At 45.8% G+C, this 27,050-nt stretch overlaps 1 long non-coding RNA gene across 1 annotated transcript; it reads right to left on the reverse strand.

The window, feature by feature from the left end:
* Nucleotides 1–17,201: 17,201 nt before the first annotated feature.
* On the reverse strand, nt 17,202–18,507 carry LOC138352851 (uncharacterized). The gene is made up of 3 exons (XR_011222923.1): nt 18,361–18,507; nt 17,896–18,080; nt 17,202–17,636 (listed from the first exon to the last, which is right to left on the reverse strand). It is a non-coding gene; the product is annotated as an uncharacterized lncRNA (long non-coding RNA).
* Nucleotides 18,508–27,050: the final 8,543 nt, after the last annotated feature.

The raw sequence follows: 27,050 nt of genomic DNA on the forward strand, positions 1-27,050 counted from the left end.
AATCCTGACGAGCTACAAGTGCAGCAGGTGCATAAAGTCCAAAAAGTACCGCAGGTGCAAGAAATTCAACAAGTACAAAAAGTTCCGCAGGTGGAACATTTACAAAAAGTTCCGCAGGTGCAACAAGGGCTACCATTAGCAATCATTCAGAAACAGCAAGAAGTACAAGTAGTAAAATTTGAACCACAGGGAACTACACCAGGAAAACAGTGTAGTAACAACGGAATGGGAATTTTAAAATACCTGAGGAAACAGGTAAAAAAGGACAAACAATAGAAATGGTTCCTTACACCTTATTATTTGGTAGTTTATAGGTATTTTACTTATAATACTTTATATTATGTCTACAGTTTATAATTTAGTTTACAGTTAATTTACTTTTCAACTTCCATATCTTACATGAAGGATTTTTACTGTTTTTCATTTTTAAAACCTTATTAGTATCATTTATAGTTTAGTGTCAATTCACTTATAATACAATATATGGAATAATTTACTAAATTCATTTAACTATAATAAATTTAAATAAACATTTTTACCCCAGGATGAGTTTCAGTCACCCTACCCAAAAAATTAATGTTTCTTTATTACTAATCTTGTGAGAGGTAGCTTATTGTGCAGCCCATACTCATTCTGTGAGTGTTAGTTTATTGTGCACCCCATAGTCATCATGTCACCCAAGCCTGCTGCAGCTGCACCTGAGGGGTGGTGTAGGGAACCATTAGTGTACTATTATGATTTGAGAGAGAGAATGCTCTGTGGACAGAGCATCAATATGGCTTAAGGCATTGAGCTTTGCCTCAAGATGAAGCTTGGGCTGATCTCTGATTTGCTTCTTGGGAGTCTTCATTTACGTGCACCCCATACTCAACCACTTTGTAGTAATTAATTGTGCAACCCATACTCATCCTGTTACCAGTAGTTTGTGCAACCCATACTTATCCTGTGATCCCTATCCCTCTACTTCAAGTCCCTCAAGGGGCGCACGAATTCAGTTTGGCATACTGCATCCTGCCTTCCCATCCCTAGCTACTGACCCATCACAATATTTTATTTTATTTTATTTATATATATACAAGTAGGTACATTGGGGTTGTGAGAATACATTGAATAGTACAGTATTTACAATCTTGTAAAGCCACTAGTATGCGCAGCGTTTCAGGCAGGTCCGTAATCTAACAGATAATTTTAAGTAGGTAATTTCTATCAGAATTGATAAATGATAATAAATACATTGTTTACATACATACATTATAAATACATACATATAAGCTCAAAAGCTTCATTGAAGGTTGTAACAGAACCCATGAGCACCACACCAGAAATAAATACAGTTTTGATATTCCAAGAGTACGACTTAATCAAACTAGAAATGCTCTACAAATCAAGGGACCCAGAATGTGGAATGATCTTCCCAACCATGTTAAAGACTGTACCTCTCTCAACCAGTTTAAGATAAAAACTAAACACTACCTAATAAATTCACTAACCTACCTTACCCCTCTATTGTCAACCCATGTCTGTTATTTTTTTTTTTTTTTTTTAATCAACACTGTTTGTCAACCTATTGTATTTGTGCTGCTTTATCAGTCATGTTCCCCCTTTTTTTATCTTTATTTGTATTTGTTCTCAACACATTTTATTCTTTATGCTCAATTAGTATTAAGTTCTAGATATTAATGTTTTTCCTGCCCGAAACGCGTTGCGTAATAGTGGCTTTAGGCATTGTATGTACTAGCTCTATCTATATATCGATCCATTAATGTAACATTACTTGTATGTATGTACCTTACCTGAATAAACATATTTATTTATTTATTTATTTATTTATACAAGTTTAACTCTGGGGATATCAAAGAGATATTTATTTCTGGTGTGGTGATAATGGGTCCTATTACATCTGTCCAGGAAGAGTTTCAGAGCAGGATTTGCATTTAAGAAAAGGGTTTTGTAAATGTAGTTGACACAAGAGAATTTATGGAGTGAGATTATGTTTAGCATGTTTAGGGAGTTAAACAAGGGGGCTGAGTGTTGTCTGAAAGCAGAATTTGATATTATTCTGATAGCAGATTTTTGCTGGGTGATGATGGACTTGAGGTGGTTTGCAGTGGTTGAACCCCATGCACAGATACCATAGTTGAGATAGGGATAGATTAGTGTATAATATAGAGAGATGAGAACAGGGTTAGGTACATAATATCTGATTTTGGAGAGTATACCAACTGTTTTAGAGACTTTCTTAGTTATGTGTTGTATGTGGGTACTGAAGTTGAGTCTCTTGTCTAAGAATAGACCAAGAAACTTTCCATCATTGTTATTGCTAATGTTTACATTGTCATCTGAAGCTGAATTGCATTTGTAGATTTGCTTCCAAATAAGATGTAGTAGGTCTTTTCTATGTTAAGTGTTAGTTTGTTGGTTGACATCCATAAGTGGACTTTTTTTAGTTCATTATTAACAACATTACAGTATTTAGTGTATGTGGGTTGGGGTTGGAGTAGATGAGTGTAGTATCATCAGCAAACAATATAGGTTTCAGAATGTTAAGAACATATACATCCTGCCTTCCCATCCCTAGCTACTGACCCATCACAATATACATCCTGCCTTCCCATCCCTAGCTACTGACCCATCACAATATACATGTAGTAGAGTGTTTTCTGTAGGCAATTTTCTAATTATACAATCATATGTTGCCCTCAGCTCTCCTATTTCATACATACTTTTTTTCTTTTGCAAGGGAGTAATTACTACATCTACATTACAATCCTCCCATGGTGGTGTGAATTTTCTCTTGGGCACAGCAATACACTCTGAAATAACATCATACTTAATAACATTAGAACATAAGGTATTCATATATGCTCTTTTCTTCATCATGCATTGTTCAGTACTTCCCACCTTTTGAACTGAGAGGACCAATTCATTAGCTCCCCCACCTCTCATTAATCTAATGGCAGAAGCTACATTTATCTCTGCAATTCTATCCCCAATACTCTGCAGATTCAACTCCATCCTGATTTTCTCAATCATAGTATTTCTTGGGCATCCTAAGATAATTCTCATGGCTTCATTTTGCTGGGGTTACCTGTGGAAGGTGTACTGTGGGAGGTTGGTGCTGGGGTTACCTGTGGGATGTGTACTGTGGGAGGTTGGTGTTGTGTACTGTGGGAGGTTGGTGCTGGGGTTACCTGTGGGAGGTGTACTGTGGGAGGTTGGTGCTGGGGTTACCTGTGGGAGGTGTACTGTGGGAGGTTGGTGCTGGGGTTACCTGTGGGATGTGTACTGTGGGAGGTTGGTGTTGTGTACTGTGGGAGGTTGGTGTTGGGGTTACCTGTGGGAGGTGTACTGTGGGAGGTTGGTGTTGGGGTTACTGTGGGAGGTTGGTGCTGGGGTTACCTGTGGGAGGTTGGTGTTGTGTACTGTGGGAGGTTGGTGCTGGGGTTACCTGTGGGAGGTGTACTGTGGGAGGTTGGTGCTGGGGTTACCTGTGGGAGGTGTACTGTGGGAGGTTGGTGCTGGGGTTACCTGTGGGAGGTGTACTGTGGGAGGTTGGTGTTGTGTACTGTGGGAGGTTGGTGCTGGGGTTACCTGTGGGAGGTGTACTGTGGGGGGTTGGTGTTGTGTACTGTGGGAGGTTGGTGCTGGGGTTACCTGTGGGAGGTGTACTGTGGGAGGTTGGTGCTGGGGTTACCTGTGGGAGGTGTACTGTGGGAGGTTGGTGCTGGGGTTACCTGTGGGAGGTTGGTGCTGGGGTTACCTGTGGGAGGTGTACTGTGGGAGGTTGGTGCTGGGGTTACCTGTGGGAGGTGTATTGTGGGAGGTTGGTGCTGGGGTTACCTGTGGGAGGTGTACTGTGGGAGGTTGGTGTTGCGTACTGTGGGAGGTTGGTGTTGCGTACTGTGGGAGGTTGGTGCTGGGGTTACCTGTGGGATGTGTACTGTGGGAGGTTGGTGTTGTGTACTGTGGGAGGTTGGTGCTGGGGTTACCTGTGGGAGGTGTACTGTGGGAGGTTGGTGCTGGGGTTACCTGTGGGAGGTTGGTGCTGGGGTTACCTGTGGGATGTGTACTGTGGGAGGTTGGTGTTGTGTACTGTGGGAGGTTGGTGTTGGGGTTACCTGTGGGAGGTGTACTGTGGGAGGTTGGTGTTGGGGTTACTGTGGGAGGTTGGTGCTGGGGTTACCTGTGGGAGGTGTACTGTGGGAGGTTGGTGTTGTGTACTGTGGGAGGTTGGTGCTGGGGTTACCTGTGGGAGGTGTACTGTGGGAGGTTGGTGCTGGGGTTACCTGTGGGAGGTGTACTGTGGGAGGTTGGTGCTGGGGTTACCTGTGGGAGGTGTACTGTGGGAGGTTGGTGTTGTGTACTGTGGGAGGTTGGTGCTGGGGTTACCTGGGGGATGTGTACTGTGGGGGGTTGGTGTTGTGTACTGTGGGAGGTTGGTGCTGGGGTTACCTGTGGGAGGTGTACTGTGGGAGGTTGGTGCTGGGGTTACCTGTGGGAGGTGTACTGTGGGAGGTTGGTGCTGGGGTTACCTGTGGGATGTGTACTGTGGGAGGTTGGTGTTGTGTACTGTGGGAGGTTGGTGTTGGGGTTACCTGTGGGAGGTGTACTGTGGGAGGTTGGTGTTGGGGTTACTGTGGGAGGTTGGTGCTGGGGTTACCTGTGGGAGGTGTACTGTGGGAGGTTGGTGTTGTGTACTGTGGGAGGTTGGTGCTGGGGTTACCTGTGGGGGGTGTACTGTGGGAGGTTGGTGCTGGGGTTACCTGTGGGAGGTGTACTGTGGGAGGTTGGTGCTGGGGTTACCTGTGGGAGGTGTACTGTGGGAGGTTGGTGTTGTGTACTGTGGGAGGTTGGTGCTGGGGTTACCTGTGGGATGTGTACTGTGGGGGGTTGGTGTTGTGTACTGTGGGAGGTTGGTGCTGGGGTTACCTGTGGGAGGTGTACTGTGGGAGGTTGGTGCTGGGGTTACCTGTGGGAGGTGTACTGTGGGAGGTTGGTGCTGGGGTTACCTGTGGGAGGTTGGTGCTGGGGTTACCTGTGGGAGGTGTACTGTGGGAGGTTGGTGCTGGGGTTACCTGTGGGAGGTTGGTGCTGGGGTTACCTGTGGGAGGTGTACTGTGGGAGGTTGGTGTTGTGTACTGTGGGAGGTTGGTGCTGGGGTTACCTGTGGGATGTGTACTGTGGGGGGTTGGTGTTGTGTACTGTGGGAGGTTGGTGCTGGGGTTACCTGTGGGAGGTGTACTGTGGGAGGTTGGTGCTGGGGTTAACTATGGGAGGTGTACTGTGGGAGGTTGGTCCTGGGGTTACCTGTGGGAGGTGTACTGTGGGAGGTTGGTGCTGGGGTTACCTGTGGGAGGTGTACTGTGGGAGGTTGGTGCTGGGGTTACCTGTGGGAGGTGTACTGTAGGAGGTTGGTGTTGTGTACTGTGGGAGGTTGGTGCTGGGGTTACCTGTGGGATGTGTACTGTGGGAGGTTGGTGTTGTGTACTGTGGGAGGTTGGTGCTGGGGTTACCTGTGGGAGGTGTACTGTGGGAGGTTGGTGTTGGGGTTACTGTGGGAGGTTGGTGCTGGGGTTACCTGTGGGAGGTGTACTGTGGGAGGTTGGTGTTGGGGTTACTGTGGGAGGTTGGTGCTGGGGTTACCTGTGGGAGGTGTACTGTGGGGGGTTGGTGTTGTGTACTGTGGGAGGTTGGTGCTGGGGTTACCTGTGGGAGGTGTACTGTGGGAGGTTGGTGCTGGGGTTACCTGTGGGAGGTGTACTGTGGGAGGTTGGTGCAGGGGTTACCTGTGGGATGTGTACTGTGGGAGGTTGGTGTTGTGTACTGTGGGAGGTTGGTGTTGGGGTTACCTGTGGGAGGTGTACTGTGGGAGGTTGGTGTTGGGGTTACTGTGGGAGGTTGGTGCTGGGGTTACCTGTGGGAGGTGTACTGTGGGAGGTTGGTGTTGTGTACTGTGGGAGGTTGGTGCTGGGGTTACCTGTGGGAGGTGTACTGTGGGAGGTTGGTGCTGGGGTTACCTGTGGGAGGTGTACTGTGGGGGGTTGGTGTTGTGTACTGTGGGAGGTTGGTGCTGGGGTTACCTGTGGGAGGTGTACTGTGGGAGGTTGGTGCTGGGGTTACCTGTGGGAGGTGTACTGTGGGAGGTTGGTGCTGGGGTTACCTGTGGGAGGTGTATTGTGGGAGGTTGGTGCTGGGGTTACCTGTGGGAGGTGTACTGTGGGAGGTTGGTGTTGTGTACTGTGGGAGGTTGGTGCTGGGGTTACCTGTGGGATGTGTACTGTGGAGGGTTGGTGTTGTGTACTGTGGGAGGTTGGTGCTGGGGTTACCTGTGGGAGGTTGGTGCTGGGGTTACCTGTGGGAGGTGTACTGTGGGAGGTTGGTGCTGGGGTTACCTGTGGGAGGTTGGTGCTGGGGTTACCTGTGGGAGGTGTACTGTGGGAGGTTGGTGCTGGGGTTACCTGTGGGAGGTGTATTGTGGGAGGTTGGTGCTAGGGTTACCTGTGGGAGGTGTACTGTGGGAGGTTGGTGTTGTGTACTGTGGGAGGTTGGTGCTGGGGTTACCTGTGGGATGTGTACTGTGGGGGGTTGGTGTTGTGTACTGTGGGAGGTTGGTGCTGGGGTTACCTGTGGGAGGTGTACTGTGGGAGGTTGGTGCTGGGGTTACCTGTGGGAGGTGTACTGTGGGAGGTTGGTGCTGGGGTTACCTGTGGGATGTGTACTGTGGGAGGTTGGTGTTGTGTACTGTGGGAGGTTGGTGTTGGGGTTACCTGTGGGAGGTGTACTGTGGGAGGTTGGTGTTGGGGTTACTGTGGGAGGTTGGTGCTGGGGTTACCTGTGGGAGGTGTACTGTGGGAGGTTGGTGTTGTGTACTGTGGGAGGTTGGTGCTGGGGTTACCTGTGGGAGGTGTACTGTGGGAGGTTGGTGCTGGGGTTACCTGTGGGAGGTGTACTGTGGGAGGTTGGTGCTGGGGTTACCTGTGGGAGGTGTACTGTGGGAGGTTGGTGTTGTGTACTGTGGGAGGTTGGTGCTGGGGTTACCTGTGGGATGTGTACTGTGGGGGGTTGGTGTTGTGTACTGTGGGAGGTTGGTGCTGGGGTTACCTGTGGGAGGTGTACTGTGGGAGGTTGGTGCTGGGGTTACCTGTGGGAGGTGTACTGTGGGAGGTTGGTGCTGGGGTTACCTGTGGGAGGTTGGTGCTGGGGCTACCTGTGGGAGGTGTACTGTGGGAGGTTGGTGCTGGGGTTACCTGTGGGAGGTGTATTGTGGGAGGTTGGTGCTGGGGTTACCTGTGGGAGGTGTACTGTGGGAGGTTGGTGTTGTGTACTGTGGGAGGTTGGTGCTGGGGTTACCTGTGGGATGTGTACTGTGGGGGGTTGGTGTTGTGTACTGTGGGAGGTTGGTGCTGGGGTTACCTGTGGGAGGTGTACTGTGGGAGGTTGGTGCTGGGGTTACCTGTGGGAGGTGTACTGTGGGAGGTTGGTGCTGGGGTTACCTGTGGGAGGTGTACTGTGGGAGGTTGGTGCTGGGGTTACCTGTGGGAGGTGTACTGTGGGAGGTTGGTGCTGGGGTTACCTGTGGGATGTGTGCTGTGGGAGGTTGGTGTTGTGTACTGTGGGAGGTTGGTGCTGGGGTTACCTGTGGGAGGTTGGTGTTGGGGTTACTGTGGGAGGTTGGTGCTGGGGTTACCTGTGGGAGGTGTACTGTGGGAGGTTGGTGTTGGGGTTACTGTGGGAGGTTGGTGCTGGGGTTACCTGTGGGAGGTGTACTGTGGGGGGTTGGTGTTGTGTACTGTGGGAGGTTGGTGCTGGGGTTACCTGTGGGAGGTGTACTGTGGGAGGTTGGTGCTGGGGTTACCTGTGGGAGGTGTACTGTGGGAGGTTGGTGCAGGGGTTACCTGTGGGATGTGTACTGTGGGAGGTTGGTGTTGTGTACTGTGGGAGGTTGGTGTTGGGGTTACCTGTGGGAGGTGTACTGTGGGAGGTTGGTGTTGGGGTTACTGTGGGAGGTTGGTGCTGGGGTTACCTGTGGGAGGTGTACTGTGGGAGGTTGGTGTTGTGTACTGTGGGAGGTTGGTGCTGGGGTTACCTGTGGGAGGTGTACTGTGGGAGGTTGGTGCTGGGGTTACCTGTGGGAGGTGTACTGTGGGGGGTTGGTGTTGTGTACTGTGGGAGGTTGGTGCTGGGGTTACCTGTGGGAGGTGTACTGTGGGAGGTTGGTGCTGGGGTTACCTGTGGGAGGTGTACTGTGGGAGGTTGGTGCTGGGGTTACCTGTGGGAGGTGTATTGTGGGAGGTTGGTGCTGGGGTTACCTGTGGGAGGTGTACTGTGGGAGGTTGGTGTTGTGTACTGTGGGAGGTTGGTGCTGGGGTTACCTGTGGGATGTATACTGTGGAGGGTTGGTGTTGTGTACTGTGGGAGGTTGGTGCTGGGGTTACCTGTGGGAGGTTGGTGCTGGGGTTACCTGTGGGAGGTGTACTGTGGGAGGTTGGTGCTGGGGTTACCTGTGGGAGGTTGGTGCTGGGGTTACCTGTGGGAGGTGTACTGTGGGAGGTTGGTGCTGGGGTTACCTGTGGGAGGTGTATTGTGGGAGGTTGGTGCTAGGGTTACCTGTGGGAGGTGTACTGTGGGAGGTTGGTGTTGTGTACTGTGGGAGGTTGGTGCTGGGGTTACCTGTGGGAGGTGTACTGTGGGAGGTTGGTGCTGGGGTTACCTGTGGGAGGTTGGTGCTGGGGTTACCTGTGGGATGTGTACTGTGGGAGGTTGGTGTTGTGTACTGTGGGAGGTTGGTGTTGGGGTTACCTGTGGGAGGTGTACTGTGGGAGGTTGGTGTTGGGGTTACTGTGGGAGGTTGGTGCTGGGGTTACCTGTGGGAGGTGTACTGTGGGAGGTTGGTGTTGTGTACTGTGGGAGGTTGGTGCTGGGGTTACCTGTGGGAGGTGTACTGTGGGAGGTTGGTGCTGGGGTTACCTGTGGGAGGTGTACTGTGGGAGGTTGGTGCTGGGGTTACCTGTGGGAGGTGTACTGTGGGAGGTTGGTGTTGTGTACTGTGGGAGGTTGGTGCTGGGGTTACCTGGGGGATGTGTACTGTGGGGGGTTGGTGTTGTGTACTGTGGGAGGTTGGTGCTGGGGTTACCTGTGGGAGGTGTACTGTGGGAGGTTGGTGCTGGGGTTACCTGTGGGAGGTGTACTGTGGGAGGTTGGTGCTGGGGTTACCTGTGGGATGTGTACTGTGGGAGGTTGGTGTTGTGTACTGTGGGAGGTTGGTGTTGGGGTTACCTGTGGGAGGTGTACTGTGGGAGGTTGGTGTTGGGGTTACTGTGGGAGGTTGGTGCTGGGGTTACCTGTGGGCGGTGTACTGTGGGAGGTTGGTGTTGTGTACTGTGGGAGGTTGGTGCTGGGGTTACCTGTGGGGGGTGTACTGTGGGAGGTTGGTGCTGGGGTTACCTGTGGGAGGTGTACTGTGGGAGGTTGGTGCTGGGGTTACCTGTGGGAGGTGTACTGTGGGAGGTTGGTGTTGTGTACTGTGGGAGGTTGGTGCTGGGGTTACCTGTGGGATGTGTACTGTGGGGGGTTGGTGTTGTGTACTGTGGGAGGTTGGTGCTGGGGTTACCTGTGGGAGGTGTACTGTGGGAGGTTGGTGCTGGGGTTACCTGTGGGAGGTGTACTGTGGGAGGTTGGTGCTGGGGTTACCTGTGGGAGGTTGGTGCTGGGGTTACCTGTGGGAGGTGTACTGTGGGAGGTTGGTGCTGGGGTTACCTGTGGGAGGTTGGTGCTGGGGTTACCTGTGGGAGGTGTACTGTGGGAGGTTGGTGTTGTGTACTGTGGGAGGTTGGTGCTGGGGTTACCTGTGGGATGTGTACTGTGGGGGGTTGGTGTTGTGTACTGTGGGAGGTTGGTGCTGGGGTTACCTGTGGGAGGTGTACTGTGGGAGGTTGGTGCTGGGGTTAACTATGGGAGGTTTACTGTGGGAGGTTGGTGCTGGGGTTACCTGTGGGAGGTGTACTGTGGGAGGTTGGTGCTGGGGTTACCTGTGGGAGGTGTACTGTGGGAGGTTGGTGCTGGGGTTACCTGTGGGAGGTGTACTGTAGGAGGTTGGTGTTGTGTACTGTGGGAGGTTGGTGCTGGGGTTACCTGTGGGATGTGTACTGTGGGAGGTTGGTGTTGTGTACTGTGGGAGGTTGGTGCTGGGGTTACCTGTGGGAGGTGTACTGTGGGAGGTTGGTGTTGGGGTTACTGTGGGAGGTTGGTGCTGGGGTTACCTGTGGGAGGTGTACTGTGGGAGGTTGGTGTTGGGGTTACTGTGGGAGGTTGGTGCTGGGGTTACCTGTGGGAGGTGTACTGTGGGGGGTTGGTGTTGTGTACTGTGGGAGGTTGGTGCTGGGGTTACCTGTGAGAGGTGTACTGTGGGAGGTTGGTGCTGGGGTTACCTGTGGGAGGTGTACTGTGGGAGGTTGGTGCAGGGGTTACCTGTGGGATGTGTACTGTGGGAGGTTGGTGTTGTGTACTGTGGGAGGTTGGTGTTGGGGTTACCTGTGGGAGGTGTACTGTGGGAGGTTGGTGTTGGGGTTACTGTGGGAGGTTGGTGCTGGGGTTACCTGTGGGAGGTGTACTGTGGGAGGTTGGTGTTGTGTACTGTGGGAGGTTGGTGCTGGGGTTACCTGTGGGAGGTGTACTGTGGGAGGTTGGTGCTGGGGTTACCTGTGGGAGGTGTACTGTGGGGGGTTGGTGTTGTGTACTGTGGGAGGTTGGTGCTGGGGTTACCTGTGGGAGGTGTACTGTGGGAGGTTGGTGCTGGGGTTACCTGTGGGAGGTGTACTGTGGGAGGTTGGTGCTGGGGTTACCTGTGGGAGGTGTATTGTGGGAGGTTGGTGCTGGGGTTACCTGTGGGAGGTGTACTGTGGAAGGTTGGTGTTGTGTACTGTGGGAGGTTGGTGCTGGGGTTACCTGTGGGATGTGTACTGTGGAGGGTTGGTGTTGTGTACTGTGGGAGGTTGGTGCTGGGGTTACCTGTGGGAGGTTGGTGCTGGGGTTACCTGTGGGAGGTGTACTGTGGGAGGTTGGTGCTGGGGTTACCTGTGGGAGGTTGGTGCTGGGGTTACCTGTGGGAGGTGTACTGTGGGAGGTTGGTGCTGGGGTTACCTGTGGGAGGTGTATTGTGGGAGGTTGGTGCTAGGGTTACCTGTGGGAGGTGTACTGTGGGAGGTTGGTGTTGTGTACTGTGGGAGGTTGGTGCTGGGGTTACCTGTGGGATGTGTACTGTGGGGGGTTGGTGTTGTGTACTGTGGGAGGTTGGTGCTGGGGTTACCTGTGGGAGGTGTACTGTGGGAGGTTGGTGCTGGGGTTACCTGTGGGAGGTGTGCTGTGGGAGGTTGGTGCTGGGGTTACCTGTGGGATGTGTACTGTGGGAGGTTGGTGTTGTGTACTGTGGGAGGTTGGTGTTGGGGTTACCTGTGGGAGGTGTACTGTGGGAGGTTGGTGTTGGGGTTACTGTGGGAGGTTGGTGCTGGGGTTACCTGTGGGAGGTGTACTGTGGGAGGTTGGTGTTGTGTACTGTGGGAGGTTGGTGCTGGGGTTACCTGTGGGAGGTGTACTGTGGGAGGTTGGTGCTGGGGTTACCTGTGGGAGGTGTACTGTGGGAGGTTGGTGCTGGGGTTACCTGTGGGAGGTGTACTGTGGGAGGTTGGTGTTGTGTACTGTGGGAGGTTGGTGCTGGGGTTACCTGTGGGATGTGTACTGTGGGGGGTTGGTGTTGTGTACTGTGGGAGGTTGGTGCTGGGGTTACCTGTGGGAGGTGTACTGTGGGAGGTTGGTGCTGGGGTTACCTGTGGGAGGTGTACTGTGGGAGGTTGGTGCTGGGGTTACCTGTGGGAGGTTGGTGCTGGGGCTACCTGTGGGAGGTGTACTGTGGGAGGTTGGTGCTGGGGTTACCTGTGGGAGGTGTATTGTGGGAGGTTGGTGCTGGGGTTACCTGTGGGAGGTGTACTGTGGGAGGTTGGTGTTGTGTACTGTGGGAGGTTGGTGCTGGGGTTACCTGTGGGATGTGTACTGTGGGGGGTTGGTGTTGTGTACTGTGGGAGGTTGGTGCTGGGGTTACCTGTGGGAGGTGTACTGTGGGAGGTTGGTGCTGGGGTTACCTGTGGGAGGTGTACTGTGGGAGGTTGGTGCTGGGGTTACCTGTGGGAGGTGTACTGTGGGAGGTTGGTGCTGGGGTTACCTGTGGGAGGTGTACTGTGGGAGGTTGGTGCTGGGGTTACCTGTGGGATGTGTGCTGTGGGAGGTTGGTGTTGTGTACTGTGGGAGGTTGGTGCTGGGGTTACCTGTGGGAGGTTGGTGTTGGGGTTACTGTGGGAGGTTGGTGCTGGGGTTACCTGTGGGAGGTGTACTGTGGGAGGTTGGTGTTGGGGTTACTGTGGGAGGTTGGTGCTGGGGTTACCTGTGGGAGGTTGGTGTTGTGTACTGTGGGAGGTTGGTGCTGGGGTTACCTGTGGGAGGTTGGTGCTGGGGTTACCTGTGGGAGGTGTACTGTGGGAGGTTGGTGCTGGGGTTACCTGTGGGAGGTGTACTGTGGGAGGTTGGTGCTGGGGTTACCTGTGGGAGGTGTACTGTGGGAGGTTGGTGTTGTGTACTGTGGGAGGTTGGTGCTGGGGTTACCTGTGGGATGTGTACTGTGGGAGGTTGGTGTTGGGGTTACTGTGGGAGGTTGGTGCTGGGGTTACCTGTGGGAACTGTACTGTGGGAGGTTGGTGTTGTGTACTGTGGGAGGTTGGTGCTGGGGTTACCTGTGGGAGGTTGGTGCTGGGGTTACCTGTGGGAGGTTGGTGTTGGGGTTACCTGTGGGAGGTTGGTGTTGGGGTTACTGTGGGAGGTGTACTGTAGGAGGTTGGTGTTGGGGTATTCACCTAGTATATCTTGTTTCTGGGTGTACTAACCTAGTATATGTTGCGTGTGTGTGTATACTCACCTAGTCTCACCTAGAATATCTTGTGTGTAAGTACTCAACTAGTACTCACCTAGTATACCTTGTGTGTGTGTATTCACCTAGTATATCTTGTTTCTGGGTGTACTAACTTAGTATATGTTGCGTGTGTGTGTATACTCACCTAGTCTCACCTAGAATATCTTGTGTGTAAGTACTCAACTAGTACTCACCTAGTATACCTTGTGTGTGTGTATTCACCTAGTATATCTTGTTTCTGGGTGTACTAACTTAGTATATGTTGCGTGTGTGTGTATACTCACCTAGTCTCACCTAGAATATCTTGTGTGTAAGTACTCAACTAGTACTCACCTAGTATACCTTGTCAGACCTTGCCTATACCCTATACAGACCTTGTGTGTGTGTACGATCATATGTGGCATTCTTCCAAGAAAAGGAGTTAGAAATGAAACGGTATAATCAGATCCTTTTATTCAACACATTGAGAAAGAATAAAGGTTAAGTGTGGTATCAGTAAGATTTACACACTAGTCCACACTTGCGTGGTGTACAATATGTGTGTGTACAATGTAAGTGGAGGCAGAGTTGGAGGGAGGGAAATGTAGTTGGTGGACCTGTGGTCAGGGTGGCTCCAGAGGTAGGGTGTCAAATTTCAGTGTTTATGGCAGGGTAAGGGAATGGTCGTCGGTGGTCTTGTGATTCAATATTTTCTTGTTGTCGCTAAGTTACACTTTTTCAGGTCTATATAGTACAATGGCCAGTCCTCATGTACCTAGTAATTATGTACCTTAAATTATGTACGTAAATTATGTAATTATGTTCATGTACCTAGTAGCTAGTAGTTATAGTGTCAGTTGGGGGTTAATGGGCCAGGCCGAGCGTGCCTGTGCCCCACAAATATCACCCTTATTGCTGACTAGTTGGTATAACGGCTTTTCCCAAACCTCTCTCTCGCCAGAATTATACTGGCATGTGAATATCTTTGGCAGTTGATGAATCCTAAATATAAATAATAAATAAATAAATGTTTACTTAGGTAAGGTACATCCATACAAGAAATTTTTACAAAGATTGGTGGACTTATAGATAGATTCATACATTGCATAACTGCATGGCATAACTGGCAATTCCCTCACAGTGTTCAAGTGAGAACTGGATAAGCACCTCCAAAGGATACCCAAGTATGCCAAGTATGCTGCCCTGAGGAATACCAATGTTGATGGGTAGGGTGGGAGAAATTGAATTATTCACAGAAACATACTGGAGCCTGTCAGTGAGGTAGGATTTGAGGTATTGCAGGGGATACAAGACACTGATCACTGGTCTCCCATTTGGTCCTCATTGCTTTATCTTACTATTATTGAATGCCAATAACCGTATTATGCAATTTCAATTTCTTCTATTGCTTTCTTTATTATGCACCCCATACCCATCCCGTGGGCCGTGGTGTAAAGGATTACAGAGGCACGTAATCGGTTCAGGACCTGAACCCTCTAGTTCGTTTAGCTAAGCAAATAACAATGTTTGACGCTAGTTACAAAATTATTAATGTTGTATACACATGTACACACACACTCATACATACATACATATATATATATATATATATATATATATATATATATATATATATATATATATATATATATATATATATATATATATATATATATATATATATATATATATATATATATATATATATATGTGTATATATATACATATATATATATATATATATATATATATATATATATATATAATATATATATATATATATATATATATATATATATATATATATATATAATTATACCAGTATAATCTAATAATATATACTGGTCTAATAAAATAATTCGACCAGTTAATACTCTCACTCGTTGTGTTAGGATATGTTAGCTTGATAAAACTGACTGTTCATTGTTGAGAAATGTGTTAACAAACAATATATCTGACTTATCAAGACTGTAGCTTGCTTAGCAAAAGGAACTTTTTTTAAATTTGGGTTCAGTTTAACTACTGCTCAAGGGATGAGTAATTGGGGCATAATAAAGGAACTAAGCTGATAAAATGAAAGATGGGAAAACAACATTAGAAAGATAAACTCGAGAGACGTTTTCATGTTAACCCGAAAATTATTTGAGGAGCAAGACAGACTGCGGGTCAAGCAATTGGTCTTTATGCTATCGTGATGGGGGATCAGCCATTACACGTGTTAATGACTCTTGTATAGTTGTGTAGTTAAGGACATCAGGGTAAAGGGGTAATGGGCATTGTGGTTGATTGTTCTACCTGGGAATCCTCCACTGTTTTATATCTTATGTATGTATGTATGTACTAACCTAGTTGTGGTTGTAAGGGTTGAACTTTGGCTCTTTGGTCCCGCCACTTGAATACATACACTTGAATACATACACTTGAATACATACACTTTCCATACACTTGAAACTGTGTATGGAATCAGCCTCCACCACATTACTGCCTAAAGCATTCCATTTATTAACTACTCTGACACTGAAAAGTTCTTTCTATAATCTCTCTGTGGCTCATTTGGGTACTCAGCTTCCACCTGTGTCCCCTTGTGCGTGTACCACATGTGTTAAATAAATGTATGTATGTATGTATGTATGTATGTATGTATGTATGTATGTATGTATGTATGTATGTATGTATGTATGTAAGGGGAGAGAGAGAGAGAGAGAGAGAGAGAGAGAGAGAGAGAGAGAGAGAGAGAGAGAGAGAGAGAGAGAGAGAGAGAGAGAGAGAGAGAGAGAGAGAGAGAGAGAGAGAGAGAGAGAGAAAGAGATGAAGATCGAGACAGAGAAATAGATATAGACAGAGTCAGGGAGAGAATGTTAGACACAGAGACGTATAGATAAGGATATGCAAAGTCAGTGAGAGAATGACAGAGATAGAGCGAGGAAAGAGACAGAGAGATAGGCTGACACAGAGAATGTCAGAAACGAGGAGAGGCAGAGACAGAGGGACAGGGACAGACGGACAGGGCCAGAGGAGGGACGGGGACATGGGAGGGACAGAGAAGAACAGGGGGACAGAGAGAGACAGGGGGGACAGAGAGAGGGACAATGGGATAGAGAGGGACAGGGGGACAGAGAGATGGAAAGGGGGGACAGGGGGACAGAGAGGGGGAAAGGGATCTGGGACAGAGGACAGAAAATGTGGGCAAGGGGACAAAGTGAGAGACAGGGGACAAAGATGGACAGGGGGACAAAGATGGGCAAGGGGGACAGGGGGGACAGGAGGAAAGGGGGGAGATGTATGAGGGGAAATGTTTGCGGAAGATGGAGAAGGGGTATTTAGAACGGTAAGTTCTAAATCACCACAAGATCACCACATTTGTGTACAGGGGTAACTCGCTTTTTTTAGGATAACTGGAAAGGTTTGGAGTTCAAGTTCAAGTAGCTTTTCAAAAAATGTTGACAAGTTAGGCAGGATTGATATAGGTCTGTAGTTGTTAACATCTGTGAGATCACCACATTTGTGTACAGGGGTAACTCGCTTTTTTTTAGGATAACTGGAAAGGTTTGGAGTTCAAGTTCAAGTAGCTTTTCAAAAAATGTTGACAAGTTAGGCAGGATTGATATAGGTCTGTAGTTGTTAACATCTGTGAGATCACCACATTTGTGTACAGGGGGTAACTCGCTTTTTTAGGATAACTGGAAAGGTTTGGAGTTCAAGTGACCTGTTGAAGAGCATGAGAATTCTTTGGAGACAATTCCTAACCTATACTTCTTCTCAAGGTCATGTTTTTTATTAATGGGTTTAAGTATTCCCTTTGTAAGCAAGGGATTGTTAAGCCTTTTGGTTATGCTTACAAAAAAGTCACAGGACAGACATTATCAGCAGCAGTTATTAAATTGTCAATAGCAGTTTCATTGTGCAGCCTAAAACTTAACTCCCTTGACTCTAGAGGTATATATATTATATTATATATGAGTTTTTTTTAATTAGTTTAGTTCATTTATTATGCACTCCATACCCATCTTTTGGACGGTAGTGGAAAGGGTTACAGAGGCACAGAATGGGCTCAGGGTTTTATTTGATGAACCATAGATGTGTGGCTCCTCTTGCATGATGTAGAGACTATATCCATTGATGGATAATACCTGATTTTATTTACCATGTATTTAAGTTACTTGTAAATGACTTAAGTTTAGGTTAGGTTTTTTTAATTAAACCAGCCAGGATGAGTGAAGCCATGAAGGGCGTTTTTATTAATTAAAACACCCAAATGTTGGGTGCTTCAGGTGTTGTTCCTCTTGGATGATCTTGTACCTCTCTGTCTCACACCTGTAAGAATGAGTGATATGGTTAAGGGGGAAACAAAGTGCAGGCAAGGCAATGGAGGCCAGTAGTAATCTTAGGGCTAGGATAATTAGAAATTAGAGAAATTAAGTAAGAGAAATTAGCAAGAGAAATCAGGTAAAATTTATTATACTTAACTTTTGTATCATCAGTTTAGTAGTAAATCTTCATCTTCATCATCATCATCTTCACTGTCACAAAGCTCCAGGTAGGGCTCGGAAACATCAACATCCTCTTCCTGGTATCCAAATAAACGCTTTGCATCACTCAGCTTGTCAGAACACAACTTTTGCCCTTGCTTCAAAAGAGCCAAGATTCCACTCTTATTTTTGGTTGATAGGTGCTTCTCTTCAATAGTGTACTTGTTAGGATCCTGTAATATATAGACTATTTAATGGGGTTTAAGACATTTACAAATTTCCCTGAAAATACTAAAGAAATTAGAATAAATAAATAAAGTTTTCGGTAAAAGTTCAAATATATGTAAAACACACCAGTACAGTAAATGAAAACCATGGAATTGTCTACCTGTCAAAGTTGTAAATAGCAAGACTTTACTCAAGTATAAAATTCTGCTGGATAAATGTTTATGAAGAACTGAATTGCAACACACATTTAGGCTGTTAGCTTACCTTGCTTAGATATGAAGGAAAAATTCCACATAACAACTCTTCAGTATGTTCGGTTAAAATCTCTCTCTTATTCTTGTAATATGCGAGATAATGCAGCATTTCTTGAACAGTGTGTTGTTGCTCTTCTCTGGATCTCTTCTGAAGCTCCACATCTTCTACTGCCTTCTTTTTTTGAGCAAGGGACACTAATAAAAGAGGAAAATTATATTTACTGCAAGTAAACTACAACTCAATTTAATGTAATTACAGTTTAGGTACTTGCATTATACATACTATACATAGTTTATTGTGCAGTATCAACCTGATAAAAACCTACGGATTATGATACTGCACCTATTTTACAAACAGTAGTGATGATATTTTACTTCAAAAATAAGTAAAGCTTATCCATTATGCATGCTAAATGTTAGTTATCTTGATAAGGCCGAATTGTAACCCCTGATAAAATGAGATGTAGTTACATACCATTTTGGCTATGATGAGGCAATAAATTGTGCCATGGCAGGATACCTTCTATTGCATCCTTTTCACTGAGAATTTCAGTTTTCACTATTGTAGATTTTTATGAAGCCTTGAAACTTTTTCCTGTCACACTCATTTCTGTGCCGGAGTGAAGAGCGCATTTTACTGGATGCTGCAAATAAAGTTTTTTGGCTGAAAGTTTTAAAGTTGTTAAAAAAAATTTCCTCATCATTTACCTACATAGAAATTATAGACAAGAGCTAAATAGAAATTGCTTCAGAGTTAACAAATAAATAGTAAGCCTACCTACATGAGTGGCAATCAGATTTTTGCGATGCCTAATAGAGTGTGCAACTGCCTCGATAGAATATTTGATGTTCCTCGAGGTTGTTCCAGTGTTTAACTCTAACTCCTTACAAATCATTTGTAGGTCAGATCGCCATTCTTGAATCAATGACTTTTGAACATCAAGTTTGTCGATCTCATTTGAAACTGTTATTTCCGTCTCTCTGGCCTATTTGAAAATATAATAAATTTAATGAACAAATCACATTAACCGTGATGAGTGGTTCGAACCTATGGGCTTGGCATTCCCAGATGCTTGCTGTAGTTGAATGCGCCACAACATGGTCAAAAGAATTGCAACCTAGGGTACTAATGAACCCACAATTCATTTTTTGTTAATTATGCACCCCCATACCCATTCCATGGGCGGTTGTGCATGCAGTTTCCCATGTACTTGGTCTGTGTCCTCCAGTAGTTTTACCTCTGATGGCCCTTTCAATACACATAGAATTCATATTATTGTGATATATCAATACATGGAGAAAGACATTGAAATGGGGGCATCAAAGGCAGAACTACTGAATGACAGAGACCGAGTTCATGGGGGAATTGTGTGAAACCTGGTTTGGCTTCAGTGGAAGCCTTGGGATCCTTGTGGGTGCAGTAGTACTCCAAGTTGCAATTCATCTGATCATGTCGTGGCGTAGTGAACTAGAGCATGCATCTGAGAACACTCAGTGCATGGGGTTCAAACCCTCATCACAGTTCCCGTGATATATCACGATACTGTGATTTCTCTGTGAACACATTTGATATAATTCGGAATCATACATTTAGGTTAATTAAATACTATATACTTTATACAAATTAACCTTATTGATATATTGAAAAAGTTCAAGCAGTTAATTCAAGGAAATGGTCGCTAATTTATAATGGAAAATATATGTAGTACATGATCTGAACACATAACTAACCTATAAATGCATTATAATACCTTTCACATATAAATGCATTATAATAAGTTTCAAAATAAATACAAATAAATAAAATAAATATATATTATTTTTAGTACCCTTCTGAGTCGAGTAACTAATGCACGAGCCAGTCCATCAATTTTTCGATGGTTCCAAAAGACTGCACCCTCTGTGAGTTCTTCTGTTCTTTCTGAGAAAAATATTTATAGCAATGAACATCTTGAAGAGCATAGAGTCAGGATAAGGATTAGGGATGGGACGGGGGGAAGGAATGGTGTCCAACCACTGGGAAGGAGTCAGGATAAGGATTAGGGATGGGACGGGGGGAAGGAATGGTGTCCAACCACTGGGAAGGAGTCAGGATAAGGATTAGGGATGGGACGGGGGGAAGGAATGGTGTCCAACCACTGGGAAGGGGTCAATATAAGAACTAGGGATAGGACGGAGGGAAAGGAATGGTGCCCAACCTCCAGTGGACGTTCGGGGATTGAACGCCAAACAGCATGAAACCAGACCGGGCCGGCCGTCGCTCTACCGTCCACCCCAAGTGGCTGGGTAGAGAGAGAGAGAGAGAGAGAGAGAGACAGACAGACAGACAGACAGACAGACAGACAGACAGACAGACAGACAGACAGACAGACAGACAGACAGACAGACAGACAGACAGACAGAGACAGAGGCCGACAGAATTAAAGATAGACAGAAATTAAAATTAAAAATCATTTTTTTTTCTGTCACTCAGCTGCCAGCTGTAATTCCTGACCATGACGTGGTGAGACTTACTTTCCAAGGTCTCCGGGAAGGTCTGGAATGGTATAGTTTACCATCTATATTGTTCTCCGATCTCCGTTCTCTATAATTTAGAGAACGGAGGTTTCACTAATAGGGTAAACTGGCGCGAAAGAGAATCAATATCTCTAATATGTCTCAACCTTGGCCCGAGAGACAACGGATATCCGGATTACCAGTCAGCTTTCCGCTGCCTCGTTGGAGGAGGGGGAGGGAGGTATTAACCCTCTTAGTAATGACAGATATGAGGCGTGTGCGTGTGTGTACGTCCTCTAATTACTCAACACAAAGCTGCTATTAGGACAATATCTAACTCTGGCCCCAGACATCACTCGGTACCCCTTACTCAAATCTCTGAATATGTTAGATATTATGTTACTGCACATCCTCTCATGTGTATTTTATATATATAAAACGCTGAACTGTAATGTCAATCCTGACCTTAAAGCTTCCTAGAAGATTGTAACAGAACCCATGAGCACCACACCAGAAACAAATACCTATTTGATATTCCAAGAGTACGACTTAATTAAACTAGAAATGCTCTACAAATCAAGGGACCCAGAATGTGGAATGACCTTCCCAACCATGTTAAAGACTGTACCTCTCTCAACCAGTTTAAGATAAAAACTAAACACTACCTAATTAACTCCCTGTAACCTACCTTACCCCTAAATGCCAACCCATGTCTACGATTTTAAACAATGCTGTTTGTTGACTAAATTGTATATTTGCTATTTTTCTGCCATGTTCCCCCGTTTTTTTTTTTTTTTTTTTTTTTTTTTTTCTCAACACAATTTATACTTTAATCTCAATTAGTATTAAGTTTCAGTCCTCAGTGTTTTTCCTGCCTGAAACGCTTTGCGTAATAGTGGCTTTAGGCATTGTATGTACTAGCTCTATCTATAAATCCATCAACGTTGTGTATCTCACTTTGTATGTATGTACTTTACCTGAATAAATATTTGATTTGAATTGATTTGTGTGTATTCACCTACATGTTCTTGCGGGGGTTGAGCTCTGCTCTTTGGTCCCGCCTCTCAACTGTCAATCAATTGGTGTACAGATTCCTGAGCCTACTGGGCTCTATCATATCTACATTTAAAACTGTGTATGGAGTCAGCCTCCACCACATCACTGCCTAATGCATTCCACCTGTTAACTACTCTAACACTGAAAAAGTTTTTTCTAAAGTCCCTGTGGCTCATTTGGATACTCAGGTTTCCACCTGTGTCCCCTTGTTCGCGTACTACCCGTGTTAAACAGTTAATCTTTATCAACCCTGTCAATTCCTCTGAGAATTTTGTAGGTAGTGATCATGCCTTCCCTTACTCTTCTGTCTTCCAGTTTCGTGAGATGTATTTCCCGCAGCCTTTCCTCGTAACTCATGCCTCCTAATTCTGGGACTAGTCTAGTGGCATACCTCTGAAGTTTTTCAAGCTTCGCCTTGTGCCAAGGTCAAGACACATGGTGGTGATGTACCATGGGAGAGTGTGACTGTAAGACACATGGTGGTGATGTACCATGGGAGAGCCTGTAAGACACATGGTGGTGATGTACCATGGGAGAGTGTACCTGTAAGACACATGGTGGTGATGTACCATATGGGAGAGTGTGCCTGTAAGACACATGGTGGTGATGTACCATGGGAGAGTGTGCCTGTAAGACACATGGTGGTGATGTACCATGGGAGAGAGAGCCTGTAAGACACATGGTGGTGATGTACCATGGGAGTGTGTGCCTGTAAGACACATGGTGGTGATGTACCATGGGAGAGTGTGCCTGTAAGACACATGGTGGTGATGTACCATGGGAGAGTGTGCCTGTAAGACACATGGTGGTGATGTACCATGGGAGAGTGTGCCTGTAAGACACATGGTGGTGATGTACCATGGGAGAGTGTGCCTGTAAGACACATGGTGGTGATGTACCATGGGAGAGAGAGCCTGTAAGACACATGGTGGTGATGTACCATGGGAGTGTGTGCCTGTAAGACACATGGTGGTGATGTACCATGGGAGAGAGCCTGCAAGACACATGGTGGTGATGTACCATGGGAGAGAGAGCCTGTAAGACACATGGTGGTGATGTACCATGGGAGAGTGTGCCTGTAAGACACATGGTGGTGATGTACCATGGGAGAGTATGCCTGTAAGACACATGGTGGTGATGTACCATGGGAGAGTGTGCCTGTAAGACACATGGTGGTGATGTACCATGGGAGAGAGAGCCTGTAAGACACATGGTGGTGATGTACCATGGGAGTGTGTGCCTGTAAGACACATGGTGGTGATGTACCATGGGAGAGAGAGCCTGTAAGACACATGGTGGTGATGTACCATGGGAGAGAGAGCCTGTAAGACACATGGTGGTGATGTACCATGGGAGAGTGTGCCTGTAAGACACATGGTGGTGATGTACCATGGGAGAGAGAGCCTGTAAGACACATGGTGGTGATGTACCATGGGAGAGTGTGCCTGTAAGACACATGGTGGTGATGTACCATGGGAGAGTGTACCTGTAAGACACATGGTTGTGATGTACCATGGGAGAGAGAGCCTGTAAGACACATGGTGGTGATGTACCATGGGAGAGTGTGCCTGTAAGACACATGGTGGTGATGTACCATGGGAGAGAGAGCCTGTAAGACACATGGTGGTGATGTACCATGGGAGAGTGTGCCTGTAAGACACATGGTGGTGATGTACCATGGGAGAGTGTGCCTGTAAGACACATGGTGGTGATGTACCCTGGGAGAGTGTGCCTGTAAGACACATGGTGGTGATGTACCATGTTAGAGTGTGCCTGTAAGACACATGGTGGTGATGTACCATGGGAGAGTGTGCCTGTAAGACACATGGTGGTGATGTACCATGGGAGAGTGTGGCCTGTAAGACACATAGACATTCACCTAAAAAGCTATGCGTGCCCAAGAATGTAATAACCCTTGTATTCGAAAAAAAATACAGTAATATATCATAATATATTACTATATCTTAATTATGTAAAATTTTATAATTCCCATTGTTTAGCTTTCTAAGTTTTCTCAACCATTACATGGGTTACTGTGTGCAGGTGTTTAACATTAGGGGGGGGGGGGGCAGGGTCCATGCAGGTTTCACATACAGCTGTAATTAGGTCAGTTTCAGTCTCATCTGTCCTGCACCTCGCAGTGTTCTACAATGTTAAAGATTTTTCTTTTAAACCATTTCATATATTATTGGGCCCCAGAGACATCATCTATAACTTTTGTTACTCCTCTGCATGAACCTTTTTTTTCTAATTTCACCCAAAAAAATAATAAAAAAATTTCCTTGAAATATTATCGGCAACTTTTGATCTCACAATATTATCTTTAACTTTCTTAATCCTCTTTCTTGATGATATTGAGCCCTGGTGCCACACCCGAGCTGGGGCCACCAACCATCTCTGGGCCCCCATTGCATCCTTCCGTAAATTATGCCAAAAGGAATGGGGCTCCCCCGGCTTCTTTCCGTAGGTTATGCCAAAAGGTCTTGGGCACTCCTGCATCTTTCCGCAGATTATGCCAAAAGGTTTAGGGCCCTGCTGCCTCTTTCCGTAGGTCGTGCTGAAACGTCTGCAGTACCCTGCATCTTTTTGTGGGTTAAGCCAAAAGGTCTGGGACACTCTGCATATTTTCATAGGTTATGCCAAAAGATCTGGGGCACCCTGCATCTTTCTGTAGGTTATGCCAAAAGGTAGATCTATTTTGAATTTCCCCTAACATGATTATTCCAACCTGGCATACTACTTCTTTTGTTGGTTATAAGATAAATACTCTCTTCCCCTGCCCTATCTAGCACTAAACGACTGATGTGAAAAAGTCCTCGAGATTGTTCTGATGCAAATTGCACTGAATAATATTGCAAGCAATTGCATCACTTGTGATTTGAGTATTCGTTAAGCAGGCATTTAAAATTATCCAGGTCAGCAAGAGTGGCCTTCCTACGTTTAGGTGTGTTCTAGGGAGGTTTATGTTATCTTTGGCAGCAGCAACTTGTGAGTGAGGTATATTGGAGGTGGCCATGGCAGGATGATACCAGGACAGGTTGTCATCACTGACAGCCTTATACTTAAAGGTGTGACCAGTTATATCATCAATAAGAAAATGACCAATATGAGATCTTCCATTCCTATCTCAAGACAAAGCTATAGTTAATAGTAAATTAATCATTAATAGCAGGATTATGAAAATTTTCAGTATTTATGAATGCATTAAACAAATTTAAGTATACATCTTAGCGGGTAAAATCAGTGTTAAAAATCACCTACCACCCCATGAGTTCAGCATTATGATACAAATTAGTCAAATGATATATTTCTGATCATACATTTCCATACTCATCTGCACAGTTGATATTGCTTGTGGAAACCATGCATATACACACACACACATAATCAAATACTGCTGAGCCATTCTGGCCCCAGACATCACTCGGTACCCCTACTTAAATCTCTGAATATGTTAGACATTAAGTCACTGCACATTCTTTCATGTGTATTATACATATATAAAACGCTAAACTATAATGCCAATCCTGATCTCAAAAGCTTCACAGAAGGTTGTATCAGAACCCATGAGCATCACACCAGAAATAAATACAGTTTTGATATTCCTAGAGTACGACTTAATCAAACTAGAAATGCTCTACAAATCAAGGGGCCCAGAATGTGGAATGACCTTCCCAACCATGTTAAAGACTGTACCTCTCTCAACCAGTTTAAGTTAAAAGCGAAGCTATACCTAATAAATTCCCTGTAACCTACCTTACCCTTCTATTGTCAACCAATGTCTGTTTTTTTTCTTTAAAGAGCGCTGTTTGTCGACATAATTGTATTTGTGCTGCTTTTTCATCTATGTTTTCATTTCTTGTTTTCATTCTACTCATTATGTTCAATTAGTATTAAGCTTGTCATTTAAGTTTATCATGCCCGAAACGCTTTGCGTAATAGTGGCTTTAGGCATTGTATGTACTAGCTATACCTATAAGTTAAACAATCCTTGTAAATATTTATTGTATGTATGTACCTTACCTAAATAAAATTGTATTGTATTGTATTGTATTGAGCACCTTTCAGGCCCCTGAGCAAAGGGTCCTGACAGCTGAGCGGACTTTGCATCGAATTCATAGTCCTGAGGTTCCGGGTTCGATCCTTGGTGGAGGCGGAAACAAATGGACAGAGTTTCTTTCATCCTGATGAGTCTGTTCACCTAGCAGTAAATATGTACCTGAGAGATAGACAGCTGCTACAGGCTGCTTCCTTGGGATTGTGTAACAAAAAGGCGGCCTGGTCAAGGACCGGGCCGTGGGGATGATAAGCCCCGAAATCATCTCCAGATAACTATAGGACACAAGTATAGAAGGAGTGAGCCCTGATACAATATTGACAACCTCAACTTTACATTGCATATTGTTATGCCCAGGATAGCAGCAGCACCATAGGGTCTTCCAGGACCTGACCAGTCAATAGACATGTCAATACTGGCAGTGGAAAAAGAACTATCAATAAATTTGAAGTGGTTCTGATATTCATAAGATGTAAGCCAGTGTTCTTGCAAAACAAGAATATTTTGCACAAACCAAAATGCTTTTAACGTTCATATATTCAGGGTTTGTTATTTCTCTAATTACCTTAATAACCGGGAATTATAACTTTACAAATACTGAAGCATTGTCATGGGGGTAAATAAACCATATTACGTGAAGATCATTTATGTGCTAATTAAAACAACACTAAGATTTACTGTAAGAGGACAGTAAATTGGAATGTTGAGACAATTGTCAAGTAATAATAATATAATAATTAACAGGTTTTAAGAGCCATCTATTGCACATTATTCTATCTATGTAATGATACTGTGAAACCAATAAGTTACGCTGTAATACAGCTGTATTAATATGTTATGCTGTAATACAATACTATACACAAATCTATAAATAATTTGAACTAATAATTGAGCCTAAATAAATAATAATTAAACATCATTTACACCCATAAAGACAAGAAATTAAACGACCAATGAAAACCATATAGGTTACTCCTACACCTCATAATACAGGCCAATAATGATCATAAATATACTTATCAATTAAACAATATTCAAACTAAGGACTTTACATCAAATTTTTTAAATCACTAATTTAAAAGCAGACATCCTTTTATATTAATAAATTGTCAGATTATGGCATCTGTAAACAAATTAAATAAATATTAGAAATTAAGCCTTCGATGAAATACTCCGCATTATAATACAAATTCTGGAGTCACTCATATATATGCAAAGTAAGTAAGTAATTATCAAAAGAAGGCACCAAACCGGGAAGGCTATGTAGCACCATCAAGTACGCAAAATAATCAGAGGGCGCTAAATATCACCAAGGATGCCAATACGAGAACAAAAACGCATAAGGCGAACGATATCAAAAGTATCCGAGTCACCAAGAATTCTATCGAGGGACAGGTGACCGCGAGGGGCGGTCGGAAAGCAAGACACACGCTCGTCCTGGAAGTCAGGACATTCAAGAAGGACATGCACGACCGTAAGAGGGACAATGCAACTAGGACAATAAGGAGAAGGGCGGCGCTCCATCAAGTGACCATGGGTTAAGCGAGTATGGCCAA

Source organism: Procambarus clarkii, chromosome 55 (genome assembly GCF_040958095.1).
Source record: "Procambarus clarkii isolate CNS0578487 chromosome 55, FALCON_Pclarkii_2.0, whole genome shotgun sequence".
Classification (NCBI taxonomy): domain Eukaryota; kingdom Metazoa; phylum Arthropoda; class Malacostraca; order Decapoda; family Cambaridae; genus Procambarus; species Procambarus clarkii.